Source organism: Dendrobium catenatum, unplaced genomic scaffold (assembly GCF_001605985.2).
Source record: "Dendrobium catenatum unplaced genomic scaffold, ASM160598v2 fragScaff_scaffold_1557, whole genome shotgun sequence".
In the NCBI taxonomy this organism is placed as follows: domain Eukaryota; kingdom Viridiplantae; phylum Streptophyta; class Magnoliopsida; order Asparagales; family Orchidaceae; genus Dendrobium; species Dendrobium catenatum.
In genome coordinates this window covers 8,998,491-9,004,713 of record NW_021320019.1, presented here as the reverse complement: position 1 = coordinate 9,004,713, position 6,223 = coordinate 8,998,491, and the positions used below count along the sequence as shown (strand labels likewise).

General features: G+C 32.3%; 1 long non-coding RNA gene across 1 annotated transcript; it reads left to right on the top strand.

Moving 5' to 3' along the window:
• Window positions 1-216: 216 nt before the first annotated feature.
• Window positions 217-2,067, top strand: LOC114581133. The gene is made up of 2 exons (XR_003702964.1): window positions 217-1,703; window positions 1,775-2,067. It is a non-coding gene; the product is annotated as an uncharacterized LOC114581133 (long non-coding RNA).
• Window positions 2,068-6,223: the final 4,156 nt, after the last annotated feature.

Genomic DNA, 6,223 nt, shown 5'->3' with positions numbered 1-6,223 from the left:
GATTGATCATGATTCTGTAGAATATGATTATGTTGGTCACATTATGTTTATCATCATGTTTGGATACACGTGCAAAAAAATCAATAGTAATTTATTAAAATTTTTATGTAAATTTGTGCATCAAAAGCTTTCATGCGCAAGTTCATCTGTTACCTAAAATTTCTTGATCAAAGTCTCTTCTTGCGAAATAGATTGCATCATTTCATCTGATGCCGGAATTCCGCTCGACCTCCAAGTGATGCCGGAATTCCGCTCGACCTCCAAGTGATGCCGGAGTTCCACCCGATCTCCAAGTGACTCTGGAATTTTGCTCGAATACTATATAATGTCGGAGTTCTCCCCAGCCACCAACTGATGTCGGGCTTCTACCTGACGACGGACCTCCACTCGTCGTCAAATTTCTACCTGACGTCGGACTTTTGCCTGTTGTCAGATTTTTGCTGGACAATCTATCCGATATTGGATTTCTGTCCATGGATGGACATCTACTTGACGCCTTCCTTCTGACCTCCGTCGTTAGACAACAGTCCTTTCGACCTCCGTCGCCCGCCGACTACTGACCTTCAAACTTACGTCGTCTGCCGACTACAGTTCTTCCGACCTCCGTCACCTGCCGACTACAGTCCTTCAAACTTATGTCGCCCACCGACTATGGTCCTTCCGACCTCCATCGCCCGCCGACTTCCGACCTTCATCGCCCACCGACTACGGTCTTTCCAACTTACATCGTACACCGACTATAGTCATTCAGACCAAACAAACACATCAACAGTGATACTTTGTATTCTCACCATGTAATGTACTCTATAAGATGTACATCAAGCTAAGGCCTTCCCCTGAGGAAGGACCTCATTTGTAATCAACTACAATACTAGTGGATTCATTCATACTGAGCCAGACCCCGTGATTTTTCTCCCTTTTTAGTGGTTTTCCACGTAAAAATCTTTGTCTCTAATGAGTGACGCACACTCTCTCTTATATGATTGCGTGCCGGATTTTCGTACAACGCTAAGACGTTAAACGTTATATTTCTCTACCGCTGCGAATATATATATAAAGACCTTCAAACTCATACACTCATTTGATACACAAAATTCAAAATATCTCTTAATTAATAATAAAAACTCTAAATCAATAAATCATGATAAGCCGCCTTATATTTTTTAAATTAGAACCAAGAAACCCTCACTCTTTTTCTTTAACAACTCATCCAGTAAATTTCTCACTCTAAAACAAACCTATAACAAAATTTATCCCTATTGGTCCACGTCGTTACAAAAGGATTGTTCGTTACAATCATTTTACTTATGCAAGAAGAATACTTTTTTTTTTCCTCTATAAATCGGGAATGGGGAACTGCTTTCTCAGTTTTTTTTTTCTTCTGACAAAAATCTTCTTTTTCCTCTATATTTTCCTAAGCAGAGAGCTTATTAGCAACGTTTCTGACGTTCTGGATTCGATTCTTTTGGAGACTCTGATGGATAAGAGTAAGCTCGACGCCCAGCCGAGGCTCTTTTACTCCCTTCCGCTCCTTTTTCTTGATCCAGATTCCATCATGAGATCAGGCGAGAATTCACATTTACAGAAGGTTTCCGATCATCGATTGCAATCCTTCCCTGAAACTGGGCGCTTCAACAGCGAATCAATCGATGCCTATAATTAATCTTCTTGATACAGAGCTTTCCACCGGCGAGCATTCAGAGGTAACAACCACGCTGCTCCACATCTTTAGCTAGTCGATCGGAAATGGTTCTTACATTGCTCAAATCAACAGTTTCTCTGTCTTTTTTTTCGGCAATTCGTCCCCGTCGTCATCATCGGCGTCGGCGTCCTACAGAAAGACATACAAGAACTCTGTTTGATGAAGCATGAAACTCATGAGGAAGCTCACAGGAGAAGACAAAATTGGTTGAAGTTATTTGACAGGTATATTTCTCTTGTTAAAATTTGATAAATTTATCTTACTTTCAAAATATATAGGAAGTCTTAATCATTTAGCCATTTTGTTGAGAGTATATTACATCAAAGTTAATTCAATAAAGAAAATGCTTCGGCTTGGTTTGAGACCCATTTTTTTACTGATTTTTAAAGTAATTTTTTAGTAAAATATTTCTTGAATTAGAATTTTTTGTACTAAAAATTTGTTTTAAAAATAGTAAGAAAATTGTCCCAAATGATTGCACAAATCTAAACTTTCTTAACTAATTGTACTTAGCCTGTTTTATAAAATTCATTTAATGTCACATCTAAAATTTAGCCTGTTTTACCGATTTTTTTTTTTTTTTTTTTTTTTTTTTTTTCAAAAAAAAAATGAAATTTTTTTAAAAAAAAAGAAATTTTTTTTTTTTGCATAGTTGCAAATAAAATATGACATTTTTCTAAAAATAGAGAAAGAGAAAACAATAAATTACAAGAAAAAATAATAAAAATTAGACAAAATATACAATTAAAAGAGTGTAATATTAGTTTTTATTTTTTGGGGGAGGGGACTTTAGCAATTTATATAAAATCTTAATTCTAAAATCTTTTGATGGAAAATTTAAACTCTCAATCAACAAACTAATAAAGGTTGCGCTGTCCATTTCATTTGGTTTGTAAAATCATCATAGCAAATATATGTATCATGTGTTGCATATTAATCTTTCAATTCACTTATAGAAGATGAATATGCCAACTAGTTATCATTGTCCATGAAATCACCATATGAATCTACCTCTTGATGGGTGCCATACTTGACCTCTATTTCATTTATATAAAAGAAGAATTAATTAACTCCTCATCAATTTCCATAAAATCACCACCCGATGAAGATACCTTATCCATCACATCTTAATGTTGTTCTCCTTCTAGTCATTTGTCATAGTATTGCTTTTCCAGCCTTTCTTCATCATCTTTGTCTACCATCCATTCATCTATTCCACATTTACATTTTTTGCATCTGAATCACATGAGATAAAATCTTATTCAAGTCATCTGCGAGTCTCATCCTCCCAGCTTCTCACTTGAGCTTAGACAAGGAGATTCCACTTCCCTATCTACATAGTTCTTTTTTTACCTCTGCATCCCACGTTGGAATCACTGAAACATTAGCTATGAATCCATTCACCCTTAGCATGAAAAATACATATTTTAACTCCTAGATATGACGATTTCATATTTCCCATATCAACCACCATGCAAGTATGCAACCCAAAATTTCTCCGAAAAACTCATGTTCTTCCCTTTGTGCCACCTTCGTTACAATAACATACGTTGTTCCCATCTTTTCAAAGGTTTTTATCTTTTACACTTTTGAATAGAAGCACGCTCCCTCTCTCCCATTGAGCACAAAAAAAAAAATCCATAAATTGATTCAAGGGTAAAATTTTGATAAATTTTGCACTTGTGATTTCTTGAATTTTAGCCGTCAATTATGATGTGTCCTTGAATTAAGTATGAGTCTCACATGCCCATCTAAAAAATTTAGTGTATCATAATGGAACTTTCTTTTGCATTAAAAGAAAATTTTGTTTAAGTATATACAAATGATAAGTGCTGAAGTAAAAAAAAAAATCCTATTTATGAATTAAATTAAGAAAAGAAATTAAAAAATATATATAAAAAATAAAACTCATAATCATTATTTCAAACATTTATTGGTTGAGGACGTGGTCAATTTTTTCTTTTAGTTATTATTCGACCCGTAACGATCTATGACCCATCATTCATCATGAGTGAAGTCAGTTGCTAATTGATAATGGAATATAACTCCTATGAAGAATTATAAAAGCAAGCTTTATTGATATCCAAATTTGGTCTGCCTGTTGATGAGGACAATCGATGACTCTTTCAAGTGGGGATTGAATGATTGAAAAAATTGATCACCTCTAAATCTTGCATGCCCAATAAGGACAATCAATGCCTCTTTCAAGAGATGATTGAAGCCTCGTTAGGACAAAAATATCTTGATCATCTCCAAATCTAGTATGTCTAATGAGGATAATCAACACATCTTTCAATGAAGATGGTACCCTTGTTGTAGGGACTGAAAGTCTTGATCACCTCTAAATTATTATGTGTAATGATGACAATAAATGCTTCTACGAGGAGAGGATCCGGGAATCATCATAGGTTTAAAGTTTTGATTGCCCTCAAATTTGGTTCATCCTATAAGGACAATCAACACCTTTTTTATGAAAAGATCAGAACCTCACTGAAGGGACTATGGGCATTAGTCATATCTAATGATTTTTAAATTTTTGCTAGATAACTTTTCTCACTTTTCATAGGGTAAAATTGAAGAAGAGAATCAAGCCTTGATGGGCTGTACTAAAGATGAGAGAAATTAATCTTAAAAAAGGAAAATGGGTAAGGGGATAGATTAGGGGGCCATGCATGCGTGGTTCTTGTTAGCATCATCAATAGTGGCTTGGCTCAAGTGGGAAGCTGAGAGGATGGGAATCACATATCAGTCCAAAAGATTTCAACTTATGTGATTTTGATATAGAAGATGTAAACGATGTAGAGAAAGTATGATTAGAAGAGAAAGACGATGAAGAATGACTTGAAGAGAAGTTTATAATAAATGGTTGGAAAAAGGAGAAGAACATCAAGATGTGATGGGTGAGGATGAGTATCTTGTTTGGATGGTGATTTCATGAAAATTGATGAGGAGTTAATTAATTATTCTTTTATTAGTGAAATAGAGGTAGAGTATGATACCCATCAAGGTGTAGATTTTTATGTTGGTTTCGTGGAGATTGATGAGGAGTTGACATATCCATCTTCTATAAGTAAAGTGAAAGACAAATATGCAACAGAGAATACATATGTTTGTTATGATGATTCTACAACATAAATGGAATGGACAATGCAACCTTTGTTAGTTTATTGATTGAGCGTTTAGATTTTCATCAAAGTATCTTAGAATTGAGATTTTGTATAAATTATTGGAGCCCCCTCCCTCAAAAAAATAGAAACTAGTAGTCCACTCTTTTAATTGTATGTTTATGTATAAATTTTATTACTTTTTTTCTTGTAATTTATTGTAATCTCTTTCTCTATTTTTAGAATAATGTAATTCTAAACAAACGTGCATGATATTCACATTGATCATACACAACTCACACAAACACCACACACAAGCACTCATGCGATTATAACCGTACCTGCAAGCCAAATATTAACCCGCATGCATAAACAAAGAGTTTGCATAGTTCACACTTATAATTGTTCAAACAACCAAATGCATAAGATTATAAATCACTCAAATATGGAAACAAGCAAACATATAAATAATATTTAAATTATTATTTTCAAAATATTTGAATGATAGTTGTTATTATATAAAAGAAATTATATATCATTATCCTATTATTATTATTATTATTATTATTATCTTACATACATATACAGTTTAAACATACATGCAAAGTATATATACATATGCACACAAGCATACAACCTTAATAAAATAAAATTAATTTTGTATTTCTCTCTTTAATTACAATTTTTATTATTAAATATTATTTTTTGCAATGTAATAAATTAAATTATTAATAAAGTATTAGACTAATAGACTAATTGTTCCTTCACTTGAATTCATTTCTCAAAGTCAAAGTCCTTTTGTGCAGGAAGAAAAATTCAACATATTTATATTATTAATTCAAGAATTATTGCATGAGTTGGATTTTTAAAGCAAGATGTGCATGCAATAATTAAATTATTTTTGGTCAATGTGCTAACAAGATTCTTATTGATCAGTTTGTCTGAGTAAGTAATGGGTTACATAAAAAATTATTAATATTTATTCAAAAAATATTATACAAAATATTCACAAAGGCTTTTTTAATATAATCTTTTATCACGCGGTATGCTTATATTAGATCATAAATATTTTTCTTGAGTGATTGCTAAATTTGTTAAGATATTTACTTATAGAAATTATTTTACAGAATGTAAAATTCTTATTTTATTTACTGTTTTTTTTGATGAAGTTAAGATTCTATTTTGAAATACAGAAAAAAAAATTATACAAATAATAGTATTTATTTTAATTAAATGAGTTTTCTTGGTTACTAATTAAATTTGTCGTTGCTAAGTCACAAGCCATAAATAGAAATGGTTCTTACATCATTGACAAATGTGGGTAAAGAAGCTAGTCCAAAAAAATATAATTAAGATAGATCTTGGAATATAAGTTCTCAAATTGGTAAATTAATATAAGTAATGGATATTATGATTT